This window comes from Nilaparvata lugens, chromosome 5, assembly GCF_014356525.2.
Source record: "Nilaparvata lugens isolate BPH chromosome 5, ASM1435652v1, whole genome shotgun sequence".
NCBI classification, from domain to species: Eukaryota; Metazoa; Arthropoda; class Insecta; order Hemiptera; family Delphacidae; genus Nilaparvata; species Nilaparvata lugens.
In genome coordinates this window covers 51,629,743-51,643,550 of record NC_052508.1, presented here as the reverse complement: position 1 = coordinate 51,643,550, position 13,808 = coordinate 51,629,743, and the positions used below count along the sequence as shown (strand labels likewise).

General features: G+C 36.6%; 1 protein-coding gene and 1 long non-coding RNA gene across 2 annotated transcripts in view; one reads left to right on the top strand and one right to left on the bottom strand.

Moving 5' to 3' along the window:
- Positions 1-5,008, top strand: part of LOC120351409 — a 54,877-nt gene extending 49,869 nt beyond the window's left edge. Inside the window, exon 3 of the long non-coding RNA XR_005571378.1 lies at positions 4,587-5,008. This is a non-coding gene — a long non-coding RNA (uncharacterized LOC120351409). The remainder of the gene's footprint in view (positions 1-4,586) is intronic.
- Positions 1-13,808, bottom strand: part of LOC111053510 (unconventional myosin-IXa) — a 111,276-nt gene that overhangs the window by 70,866 nt on the left and 26,602 nt on the right. The gene's annotated exons all lie outside the window — the stretch shown is intronic.

Below are 13,808 nucleotides of genomic sequence, written 5' to 3'. Positions count from 1 at the left end.
CTTCTTTAAAGGAACTCTGAGAGAATTTGAAGAAGAAAGCAAAAGTCGTTATTAGTCTACATTGGTTACTTTGTAGATTATGTTATCGAAGATTTACAGTTTATTGCTTGATAGTTTGGGGTCTTTTTCTTCGCATTTTGGGGAATATTTATATCAAAAATCTATCATGAAAAGTGAGGAGGGTGGAGTTTCAAAGCACCCTGTTCTACAAGACATGTGTTAAGACTTACAATGTTTACCTCGTTTCAAAACCGATGATAGAAATCTGGTGTGGCGCACTCTCACAACTTTCCTTGCCGTTATGAAAATTAATCACCTGACGCTAGTGTTCCCGCGCATCTCAAGTCTACTATTCAAAGATTTGAGCCAGCTGGTGACAGGGCAATAACGCTGGAGACACACGAGGTTTGCTATCTCTTCATAGTGAATCATTTAATAGAATCAACAGTTGCCAACAGTTTGCAATAATTGGATAATCACATTTTCTCGAATATCGAGCTTATTTTCAATTTTAGGTGAAAATGTTACTGAACATTAATTGTAGAGATTCTCATGCTCAATCTTTTCCACTCGAAATTTTTTGTTTAAATTGTATCTGAAGCCTGATAATTGAGAATCTAAAATCAAACTTTGCATAGATGAGGCGGAGCTCCTGAAATTTTTACTGATATGGGACTTGTGGCAGTTGATAGAGCTTATCGATGACTATTCTAGGTATAACTTTAATCAAAATCGTTCGAGCCGTTTTCGAGAAAATCGCGAAAAACCCTGTTTTTGACAACATTTTTGCCATTTTAGCCGACATCTTGAATCGCATTTGATCGAAATTGTTCGTGTCGGATCCTTATAGTGTAAAGAACTTAAGTTCCAAATTTCAAGTCATTCCGTTAATTGGGAGATGAGATATCGTGTACAAAGACGCACATACACTCATACACACACACACACACACACACACACACACACACACACACACCACACACACACACACACACACACACACCACACACACACACACACACAACACACACACATACAGACAAATACCCAAAAACCACTTTTTTGGACTCAGGAGACCTTGAAACGTATAGAAATTTAGAAATTGGGGTACCTTAATTTTTTTCGGAAAGCAATACTTTCCTTACCTATGGTAATTAGGGCAAGGAAAGTAAAAAAACTGATGATATTGTGTGCATGATTTTCCTTTCCTTATCATAATGCAGAAATAAACATGCTATGTACTCAATAGAATAAAATGAAATACAGCGTATTTGTGTTATTGTGTTCCTGGTATGAATTCTCTTCCCTCTTCAACATGTTTATCCAATATGTTCCTAATTTCATTTTCAATCTCCAAGTTTATACACAGTTCTGTTTTGAAACTTTCTCACAATGTTGTCTCTTCCCAATACAATAGGCTAGACCGCTAGACTCAGACCATTTCAACCTGTACCTTCATCCGTCCAGGACCTTCAAATCCTTTCTTCTTGGTCCGATCTGTTTCCCTCCTGCTCCTTTCGTTCTTTTCTTCTTTTCAGCGCCCATTGTCAAGAGAAGAAGAAGAAGATGCTGTCTCTTCTCCTCTCTCTTTCAACGGTCACATCATGTTCTAGTTTGCTTCTTGGTTTTGTCCTTGAGGCATAATATCCCACACACTCCCTCTTTCTTCAGTTCTCTACTACTTCTCCATCTACTCCTCCTTTTTTTTATTTCCTCCAAATGATTCCTCTACATCTTCTCCTCCATCTACACCTCCTCTTCTCCTTCTTCTGCTCCATCTTCGTCTTCTTTTTCCTCTTTCTTCAGCTTCTTCGCCTTTCCTCTCCACCTTCTTCTGCTCCTTTTTTCCTCTTTCTTCCGCTTCTTCGTATTTTCCTCTTCTCCGTCTTCGTCTTCTTCTTTCCTCTTTCTTCCGCTTCTTCGTCTTCTCCTCTCCTCCTTCTTCGTCTTCTTCTTCTTCTTCTCCTTCTTCCTTTTCTTCTTCTTCTTTCCTCTTTCTTCCGCTTCTTCGTCTTCTCCTCTCCTCCTTCTTCGTCTTTTTCTTTCCTCTTTCTTCCTCTTCTTCGTTTTCTCATCTTCTCCTCCTTCTTCTTATTCTTCTCCTAATCCTCCTCTTTTTTCTTCTACTTCTTCGTCTTATACTCTTCTCTTCTTCTTCCCTGTTCTCCTTTACCTCCGTTCTCCATCTTCTTTTTCTCCTATTCCTCCAGTCCTTCTCCCTCCCTCTTTAAACTGCATCTTCTTCCTTTTCTTCTTCTTCTCCTTCTTCCTTTTCTTCTTTTTCTTCAACATCTTCTCCTGCCTCGACTCACACTCATTCTCTCTTTGTCCATCGATCTCTCTTCTTTCACTAGTCGCTCTCTTCATGGGTATTCTCATCGCATACCCTGATCTCGCCCCGTCCCCACACAACAACAATAATGTAATCATTGTGTAGCGGCGCCGTGATTCTACCTTATATAGGTCCACTATAGAAAAGTCCTTGAAAAAAGATTGAAACATTTTTTACCCCGCCCGAAAATTAGTATTTCAATGAAAGCGGCTACGGGTCTGTAGCTGGTATGGTATTGAACGTCAGCTTTGGTTTGAAGGGGAAGCCTTGGTCCTAGCTATAAGCTTGCTGACAGTTTGAAGTGAGTTTAACTATAGATGAGACTTCTGAGGAAGCTTATACAGGTTACAAACTACGGTAGAAAGTTTTTCTACATTGCAGTTGTTTTCATTTTTTATCAAAATCAAATTGAAAAGCTTTCAAAGCATAGGCTACATCAGCAATAAAATATCATTGAATTAAGAGAGTAGTTAGGAGCGTTACTATTCTATGATTGGTCCAAATACTTGTTCCTGATTAGTCGACATCGTCAGTCAAGTTCACGAAAGTTCGTACTGGACAAAACGGTGGATATAAAATAGGTATGACTAATATCATAGAGGAGAGATACTGTTTAATCATCCCGGATTATTTGACTCTGCTAATATAAACTCGTTCATGCATAAGGAAAATAGTCTAGAAATATCACTTTTCAATGAAATTCTAGTCTTTCTCAAGAGGTTTATACTAGAATTGTATAACAAAACTGGATATTGAAAATTATTTATTAGCACATGACGATTCACGAATACACGAATATATCACCAATTGGAAGAAGAACCATCAACCACGTACGGTACATACAATATTTATTTGCATCCACAAAACAGCTATATTCATCTTTTAATACCGTCTGTAGATTGCATGCACAGGTTAGACCTTCCCTCCCATTAACGCGTCCATTAAAAGTGGTATAAATGATGATTATTGTTCAAGAACCTGGCTTTATGACCAAATTAAGCCTTCTTGCTGAAAAGTTAGCGGTCTACACCTTCCCAGAGATGGGCATTGCCATTAATTTGTCTCGAGTGACTGATTTCGAATGTACAATAAAACAATATTATTAATAACACAGTGGCCAGGCACCCCTAATGATAAAGCTAATAGTACTGGTCCATTTTAATTTGCTGCGAGAAATAACTCGGCTCGCAAGAACTTGCTTTTGCAAGCGACTTGCTGATAATTAATAGCACTTTCCAACCGTTAATGGTGCTGGTTGCTGATTGGACGAATTGAAATAAATTTTGACGATCGATTATTAGTCACCGCTTCCTCTATAACTATCGATACATCTATATATTTACAGTCGACACACACAAGGTAGTCGACCTGGCGAAAGGCTACCAATCTATTCTGTTCTTTGTCTCCTTTTATCTAAATTTCTTTAGACCTTTCATTTTCCTGGTTGGTGGCTCCATCTCTTTTCATCCCAATCCATTCGACATCTCTTCACACTTTTCCTGGTTCTAAGATCCGCTTCCAGTCCATTTGTTCCTACATTATAGGTTATCCTTAATCAAAGTCATCTGTTGTGTTTCTTAGTTAATTACTCGCACGTATTATAATGTTAATTGCAGAGACAAATTGTTTCAATTTATTTTTTCGTATATTATTAATTTATACTGGAATAGATTGGTAGTAGTCAGGTCTAGATGTAGTATTGTGAATCCTAGATGGTTTAAGTGTATTCCAATAGATATGGTATTTCGTGCAAGGTATTAAAAACCCCAATGCAATATCTGGTGTAATCATAAATGAACTGGATCCTAGCTACTTTACTTACCTACTATGATATGTTAGCTATAATCATATTGAATTTGGTATAAAGGCAAGTGTTTGCACAGTTAGTCTGATGATACTCACATCTAAGAGGTTATAAAAGGGTATCAGCTTCATGTTTTACATTTTATACATTACAAAAGGATTTATAGAAATGTGATTTAATTCTTCATATCAATATATATGCAAAGAGCTTTAAACTGGAAAGATAATCTGCTACCAGGGACAAAGCCGAAATCAAATATAGCACAAAACAAAAAATAATTTGAAGCGAATTGAGACCTTCTTCCTTTAAGAGTGCGTGCTGATAAAAACATCACAGTTCTCTCATTTTATTCAAATTCCAACAGTTTCAACAGTGATAATGAAAAATTGAACCATTTGCTACCATTTTCAAGCACATTCCGATCCCAATAAATCTGTTCTTCTTTTCCAGGAAACAGAACAAACACTCTCATCACGTATGCTAATGAATGGAAAAAACTGAACACATGCTATGTGAATACCTGGAGCACACACACAACTGGAGGGGTGTGATGATGCGGGTGGGGAAGGGGGTTAAGGAACCCGCGGCTAGTAGATTCATGGAAACAAACATACAGGTGCATCAAGCCATCAAGTGGCAAACCTCTTCCTTTAGGCATCAGGGTGTGTACTTTGAACTTGTCTTTCACCTTTCTCAATTTGTCTTCCTTTCTCTTGTTTTCTTTTCCTTCTCCTCACCCTCATCAGCTCTCGTTTTCTTCTCTTTCCAAAGTGATACGTAATTTTACATTTTCCACCTTTCCCTCATTTCCTCTACGAATTTTCCCCTTCTCACTTCAGCTCTCAATTACAATTTTCCTAGCTGATAGTGCTTCTCCTTTCTTAATCTCTCAATCAAGTGAAAATAATTGAGATGTAATGTGAACTTGACCCTACTTTAAACATTGCATTGAACAAAATTTAGGAACAGAAGAAGTTTTGGGCTAGCGTCTGTTTTTTCATTCCAAAATTGTATTTTTTTATTCAATAAATGAATAAATCTGTTTCCCGTCAAGATTGTGTTCAAGTTACAGCTTTGTACTACTAATAAAGTAATAATAAAAACTAAAAATTTAGAAGTAGTTCAGCTTAGTACTAATACTGATTACTAAAATTAGTGAAGTAGTTGATAAGTTACTAGATTTTTCAACAATAATGTCCCTCATTCCACTGGAACCAGAGACAAATGAATATAATAATTTTTAAAAACTAGTACAATTTCATTCTATTAGAATAGAAGAGTATTCCATTCTCTCCACTGATACTGATAAGTGAGATTCCGCCTTCACAGCTTCAAACTCTTTGATATAAAGTACTGTTCCAACTTCTAGTATTTGTAGTGTTAGCTGTAGCATTCGTTATTCCTGTTTATGACTTTAGTCGTATTTGCACTCTTTATAACCGTGTTATATTGGTACTGCTCAACATTGAGTCGTATTTGTACTCTTTATAGCAGTGTGTATATTTGTACTTCTTTTAACCAGTCTTCGAAGATCGCTTCCAAAGGCGACCGAGGTGCATTCCTTTCGACGCATTCCGGATGTTGAGGAACTTCACAGTTTGTGAAGGGATTTCGCTCGTGCAAGAGTGTGTGCGTGCGTGTGTTATTTGTTGAGGATGGGAGGAGGGCATCCCCCTCAAATTAAAAACAAGGGGAAGGCCCCCTCCCCAATATCCCACCAACAGCAATTAACATACTCGGAAGCACTCGCTAATTGTCAGTTGAAAATACGGAGACGCGTTGAACGTTCGAGAATGAAAGTAAAATACTGGTACATATGCAGAAAATGTGAATTTCTTTTGCAATTCAAAGATGCTGATTTACTCATAGATGTTAATTATTGATTTACTCATGTTGTTCTCATTTATACACTTCACAACAAATGCGACCTAGATTAGCCTCAATCTTGGAACTGTGTGTATGGCCTCAATAATCATCAAGTATGCATATTCTAATAACAAGAATCAATATTGTCACATTCCATGGATAATATAAAAAAGTAATTAATCAGTCTAGAATTCCCATTGAATTATTATTGTTTATACATTTAACATTGTATTATACATTGAATTATTGTTATGACAAATAACGAGGTAACCCCCCTACTCTTTATCAAATTCAAAAACTTTGATCGCTTTTTAAACGCAATAGAATTTACAGTCCGGGTCCTGTAGCTTTGCCTATAGGCGGTTTGCCTATAGGCAGTGTAGCTTTGCCACTGGACTACAATACTACCCGTTCAAAAAGATCTAACATCTGCAGGAAGCTTCCTCCATGTAGGGATCTAGGTACTCTAGAGAGTATGTTTTTTTAAAGTAGGAATATCACCCCGCGAACCATACCTTGACTAGGTAGGCTATATGCCGTTTCAAAGTCACGGAGACGCCTACTATACATCGCTTCACTCAACTTTTTGCTTGGTAGTTTTGTCTAAGAATCAACATAACCTTAGAAATGAGATTCATAAGCTAGTGAATTTCATAGAGAACAATTACTATCCGTTCCATTATCATCACTAATCTCAATAGAAACCTGGTTTCACAAGAAACAAGTCTTTGAATCAGAACGTCGTTCGATCTAAAGGTTTGACAACAGAAGAAATGGGTTATTCTCCGACACTCCAGAAAAACTTATCAAGAGTGTAGCCCGAGAAGTCGAGAGGAATTTGAAAAAACAATCAGGTGTTCCTTGGGTGAGCGGGAACGTTTTTACGACCTCATGGTTGGAGCTGAGACAAACAGGTTTCAGCTGTGGATGCTCTCCAGAGATGGAAAGGAACTTGAGCGACCAAACAATAATGTAAGGGAAGTTAGGCGTGAGCTTTTGAAAAGTAGTGTACTGTAAGTTTAGAGCTTTGGTTATCCCACTGATAATGTTTTCAAAAAACTGATTGGGCAATATAATAGTTATTAAACGAAAATCCAAATTCATTGTAATGAATTGCATCTAAAATTTGATTGGTTGGGCCTGAGCTTTTGAAAAGTAGTGAAGGTTAAGTTGAGAGCATTGAGAACACTGATAATGTTCTTGACAAATTGATTATACTGTATAATGTGATAGTTATTAGACGAAACCCCAAATTGATTGTTATCAATTGCATCTAAAATGTTATTGGTATTCCAACAATATTACAATCTTATATTTATTCCAATCCAAATTATTCGAAGGTCGCATTATCAAAATATTGTATCAATTGCATCTAAAATGTTATTGGTATTCCAACAATATTGCAATCTTATATTTATTCCAATCCAAATTGATTCGAAGGTCGCATTATCAAAATATTGCAGCAATTCGTTTGTTTCTGGTTTTCGATCAATTCTTTCAATTGATTGACCACTTCAGTCGATAGAACTACAGGATACATAGAGTTCAAAAAACATGATCGGATTTGGAATTAATGTAGCATCAATATTACAATTTTTGTAGCCTACAACATTACTATATTGAGTTCTTGAAGAAATTATGCTATTACTGTTTGACGCTAACTAGCATTCTTCTGTACGATACATATGCACCATATATTATAATATACGCCTTATTATGCACCATCTAGGTTAAGGTCCACTGCGAATATAAGAAGTAATGTTGCATTCATTATAATGTGTTACAGTCTAGTTTTGAACGAAGAGCTGATCAATCTCCGTCTAAAATGAGGTGGTACATATGGGCCGTAATCAAGCTTTTATTAGCTATTGGAGAATGAGATCCTGAAGTGAAGGAATTTGAGAATACGACAATCTAGCTCTTTAAATGGAGCTATTCGATTGATTCTTTGACTGCGGTTCTCTCTATTTTCACCTTTGAAACATTGGCTGTTTCCTCACTCATCAATTGTCGATTAAACTCAGAATTATCCTCTGATTGGTTCAGAAACAGCCAATCATAGGACAATTCTAAGTTTCGGTAAGTGTAAAAATGACCATTGACCATTCCTGTAACCCTTGAGAACTCTCATTTGCGTATTAAAAACTTTGTTGAGTTGAGATACTGCAGCTATAACCTATAATATAAAAACGGACGTGAGAATGAATATTCCTGAACGATTGCTTCTCTGAGAAGTTGCAAATTGGAATAGTCTGTTATTGTGAGATGTTCTTTGAACTGTCAGCATTCCTCCTCATAGATTCCCAGGATTCCCATTCAATCAATGCTGACAGTCTGAATTGAATCTCACTATATAACCTCTTTCCAACCGTCAGTCACTTTTAATAGCAAACCACTAGACAGTGCATAATAAAACTCAGTTTCAGCCCTCCTTTTCGCCTCATTTCCCATTAAATTACTTTTATTAATAAACAGGAAATTGTTTCATAACTCCATCATGATCCACTGGTCACTTTTCAGCGTAAAGACGTTTTAATTGCGAATAATATTCCATCTTGTTACTTTGTGGGCTTCTAAGTAACAATGACAGGTAGTGGATTATTAATTATTATCAGCGTCTAGTTCGCGGTAATGAATACGTAATCAGCGATCGGAATTAAGAACTCGAAACGGAAATAAGTTGAGATAATTATAGTAAACCTTCATATTAGTGCAATCATCAATTACATGAACGATATTTTGCAACATGAACGATATTTGGCAGTATATCAGTATTTGAGATTGAACTACAGTCGTTAAGTTACGTCAGAGTCCCTGAAATTGATCAGGTGCAACTTGAAAACTATGATTCAGATCTTAGCCATCCAAATCACACAACATTATTATTATTACTCAAGTCTAATCCCGAACATAGGATGAACGAAACTATTCCAGTAAATATATGAAATGGGAATTTATTACTTCGTAATGCATCTGAAAAGTCTTATTCATGAATGCAATTGTAACTTATCAAGAACATAAAGCAATTGCAGACCATGATAATAGCTCAATACATTCGATGAAACTATAATAGAATATAATAGGAATGTAATAGTTGAATAGAATCATTCTTCTTGCACAATGTTCAAGATTTGTATTGAATATTACTAAGTTAATTTTACGGCAGCTCAAGTTATTGTATACTTCATATATTATTAATCCAATATAGGCTGTATTTGGATCATCCAGTCTTCTATCATTCATCTGCAATCTGAACACATGCACAAGTGTAAAGATCTATGTTCATATTACATAAAAACTACGAGAAACCATTATTGTCCTAGTAAGGACTGCAACTTTCCAATATTAACTTTTTCTGTGCAAATCGTCCTGATCTATCCATCCGGATAATCATTCACAGCTAGGTTGTACACCTACTACGTGAAGATCGTACACAATTGAGCAACTCATACGTAGCGCGAATAATAAAGCGGCAGAAAGAAATCGAGAGTGGAACTATTTTCTTCAGCGTGCACATGCTTGACTCACGTCGGCGCATAAACAGCACGTGCGCATGAATTGTGCGCATTTGATGAGATTAGACACATCAGAGAACTGAGTTACAGTGATTTCACGTAGTTTTTCCACGCTCTAACGCGGTCGGGTCGTATTCAATCGAATCGTGAACTATCAAAGGAAATCGGTGGAACCTATTTTCCATAAAGTCCTGAAGGTCTGCCGAATGTCTCAATTTTTAAAGGCTACAAGATTTCTGACGGATAAGACGAGGAAGGATGCTGTTTACTTATTCATAAGGCTATAAGGAAAATAGGTGGCGTGGGGCGAAGTTGAAGATAATTTGAGATTGATACACTCAATATTGCGACGTGAGAATTGAGGGTCATTGAGATTTATATTCTCACTCAACGTGAGGGAAATCAGGCTGTACAGGAAATTGTGTTGCCTATTGATCTTGGTTACTAGTTAGTTTTGACAAAGTCTGGCAGATTCAGGTCTCCAGGACACACATAAAGATTCCAACTCTATAATACAAAATGATTTAATATTTGCATTTACGATGTCAGAAAGCTAGCTAATCCTGGTAGTGTAGATTAGTTGGAGATGTGGATAAGGAATAACGAAGGACGTATAAGCAATAATATTCAATGGAATTGAACAGCAATTAAGTCATTTTTATACTTCTTAAAGTTCATTAACATCCATGAATTATTATCTTAATTTATCTAATTACAATCTCAACAATTGATTGATCGTAGAAAAAGCATTCCAAGTATTCTGTATTTTTATATTCTTGTTCTATGATTTTATTCAGGAGGTCCAATTACACTAAGTTGGCTGATATTTGAAATACTGTAAGTATTTTTTATATTTTGAAAAGTTTATAGCCAGCTCTCAAACAATTGCAAAATTACTTACTCTTCAAGTAACCAAAAGAATGAGGAGGAAAACAGAAAAATAAGACGAAAGTAGAAGGAGGAGGTGATGAGGATGAAGGAGAAGAAGAAAGAGGAGGTGGCTTTCTTTTTCCATTTATTGGAGTCGATTCAATAACGATGTCATTTAACCAATGCGATTGATCCCTACATCCTGTTAAAATCCTAGAAATAGACACTGACGAGGGCATTCCAACAGCCACTACGACACCCATTATGTCCTACGATTGGCTCAGAATCTTCTGTTGGAGAGAATTAGCCAATTAGATGACATTCTGGGTGTCATGTCAACTTGGAACGCTAGTCAGTGGACATCTACAAGAATTTAGCCACCATATGGTGAGCCTAGATGTACAGAGACTGTTATTGAGTTTGTCTAGCAAATAAAACGGGAAAGTGCCGATCAGATCAAAATTAATGTTTATGTTATTGATATCTTAAAACAATCTTCATTTTCACTGACATGTGTCTAATCAAACCTCATTCTTACTAACATGTGTCGAGTCATTACTTTCAAGATCCTGGTTTTCTTCAAAGAACCCTTATTGAATGTAACAAACGTCTGGTATCCTGGATTTCCCAGGACTCGCTGTAATGAGTCACTAGCAAACTCAACTATCATTAAAACGGGAAAACTCCTATCACACCTAATCAAAAGCAAAGTGACTGATTCCCGCAACTGACAACTGACAACAGAGTTGAAGACGCAATATTTTACACAGTTGTCCGATTGTGAATGATGTATGAGCACCAATCATCAATTATTATTGTGCAGGAATGTCGCACGGGGGAATGTGCGTGCGTGCGTGGATAACCGTGGTGCGGTCGCGGTACCGTTAATAGTAGTAGCAAAAGCGAACTTATTTGAATAAAGTGCTGATAGGATAGAGACACAGGGTGATTGTGAGATTCACCATGAACTGTCAGTGTTCCTTATAGAGATTGTAAATGCTTCCCATCAAACCAATACTGACAATTTTAAGTGAATGTGAGTGTGGCTACTATGGCTAGAGTTGCACAGAGCATAGCAGAGACAAACACATTGAACACATTGGTGGAACCCGTCTGTGGTATGCTGCTATGTATGCTATGCTATGCTGTGATACTCGTACACAGTCACTGGTTTGACCCGATGGATTCTTCTGGAAGGATCGGGAAGGCTATGGGCGCGGCCGCAAGATGAGAAAGAGGGGTGAAGGAGAGGAGATGAATGAGGAGGAAAACAGAAAAATAAGACGAAAGTGGAAGAAGGAGGTGATGAGGATGAAGGAGAAGAATAAAGAGGAGAAAAAGAAGAGACAAAAAAGCAGGTGAATAAGCAGAAAAAGAAAATGAAGAAGCAGAAGAAGTAGAGGAAGAGGGATAAGAAGAGGAAGAATGAGAAGGTAAAGAAGAAAAAAGCGGAATAAGGAGATGAAGAAATTGGAGGAAAGATACAGAAGATGGAAGGTAAGGAGGAGATAAAGTGGAAGAAGAATAAAAGGATGAAAAATGAGAAAGAAAATAAAGAATGGATAAGGAAGTGAAGAAGATGGTGGACAGGTAGAAGAGAAGGAAGATAGTGTTGAAAAAGTAAATGGAAGAAACAATAAGAATGTGCAGGAAGAAGGAAAGTATGACGATGATGGAGGGATAGAGAGAAAAGCAAAAAGATTGAAGGGAATAGTTTATGTTGATAAGAAGTAGAAGAGAAGTTGAAAAATGGAAGACAGAATACAAATTGAAAAATGAGAAGAAGATGGAGGAATAGCTTAAATTAGGAGCGGAAGCTGTAGGAGGGCAAGGAGCGGATAACTGTAGAGAACGAAACAAAGGAATGTTGAACTGTTGTGTGGGAAGTAGTGGAAATGGAAACCTTTTTGTTTACTATAAGATTGCTGGGGATGATGGAAATAGAGACAAAGATGCAAAAGCGAATAAGATAGTGTAAACAAGAAAGGAGAAAACAGATGGAGAATAATATGAAGAAACCGATTCAGAAGTCTGAGAACTTAGAAGAGAAACAAGGAGTTGAAGAGACAGACAGGAGTGAACGTTTATTGAGAAGAAATGAAAATATGATTCACGACGGAATTGAATACAAGAAAATGTAGGAGAAGAAATGAGAAAAATAGTTTAATAATAGTCTAAGAAGGACAATGATGAATGACTAATAAAAAAGTTATTAGGGAAGGGGAAGAATCAGAAAGAGAAAGAAACAGAAACAGAAAGAGAGAAGAGAGAGAAGTAACGTGATTTTAAGAGATATGGAAAAATATGGAGAAGTAGAAGAAGTAAATGATGAAGAAGATGGAGAAGTATTCCTAACTTGTGGTGGTATTTCAGCTCATTTAGCTGGGCACTAACGAAGATAAATTTGTGCAGATAGTACAAACGATAGTTCTCAGTGCACAACATTGATTGAACAACTGTTCATTTAAACGGCCATTATCAGCAACTAACACCTGCTGAAGAAAGCTGTGTGCAATTCCTGTATGTACTACGAATCTATCCAGAGAAGGCTAGAATCAAGTGTAGTTTCTTGCTGGTTACAAAAACTCTAACGATTCGTGTAGCAGTTATCGCTCAATTTTTGTCATCTGTGTGAATATTTTTGCTGACCTAGATTTCATCCTGGGAATATCAGGTGTAATCTAATTTTTTATGCAAGTACACATGTTTATGTTCCGATTGGAGATTACACAATAATTCCAACGTAGGTATAATGTATCATTCATTTGCTTGATGATTGAATGGACACGTAACGTGTATATCATCTGTAATTGAATTGTCTTTCATTCAACTGCTTCCAGAAACGTTATAACCCTTTTCAAGTGCAGATTGAGTGAATTGGATTGCTTATTAATTTGATTGATGGCTAACTTTGCTATCCTAGAAACCTAGAATTCATCATCAAAACCTGAGAATACTATCTGATAAAGCATTTGCATTGTGAGTTACTATACCATCGTATAGTCCGCATGGAAGCAAAAAGAATAAAGCTCAATAATTGAGCTGATTATATGAATTCAACGGTTGGAAGTGATTCATTCAGAACTCATCAATGGAGTTGAGGAATGGATAAAAATTGGAGTTCAATATCAGTGGCAGGATTTTAGCCCAACCCGATAGTACAGTAGTTAAAGTGCAGTAGGCAGTATAGTACAGTAGTACAGAACTGACCTTATAAGAATTCTATTTCATGATAGAAATGATACAGTTGAGAACATTGATTAGCTTATTCATCAATAATTTTTTTGGAAAATTCTGATTTAAAATAATTGAGTGAATTTAGAATAAAATGAAATTACTTGAGTAGGGATTCTATGAATTTTCAGGTGCTGAGAGATTGTGTTGAATGCAAGGTTGGATACCTGCAATCATTGCCCATACA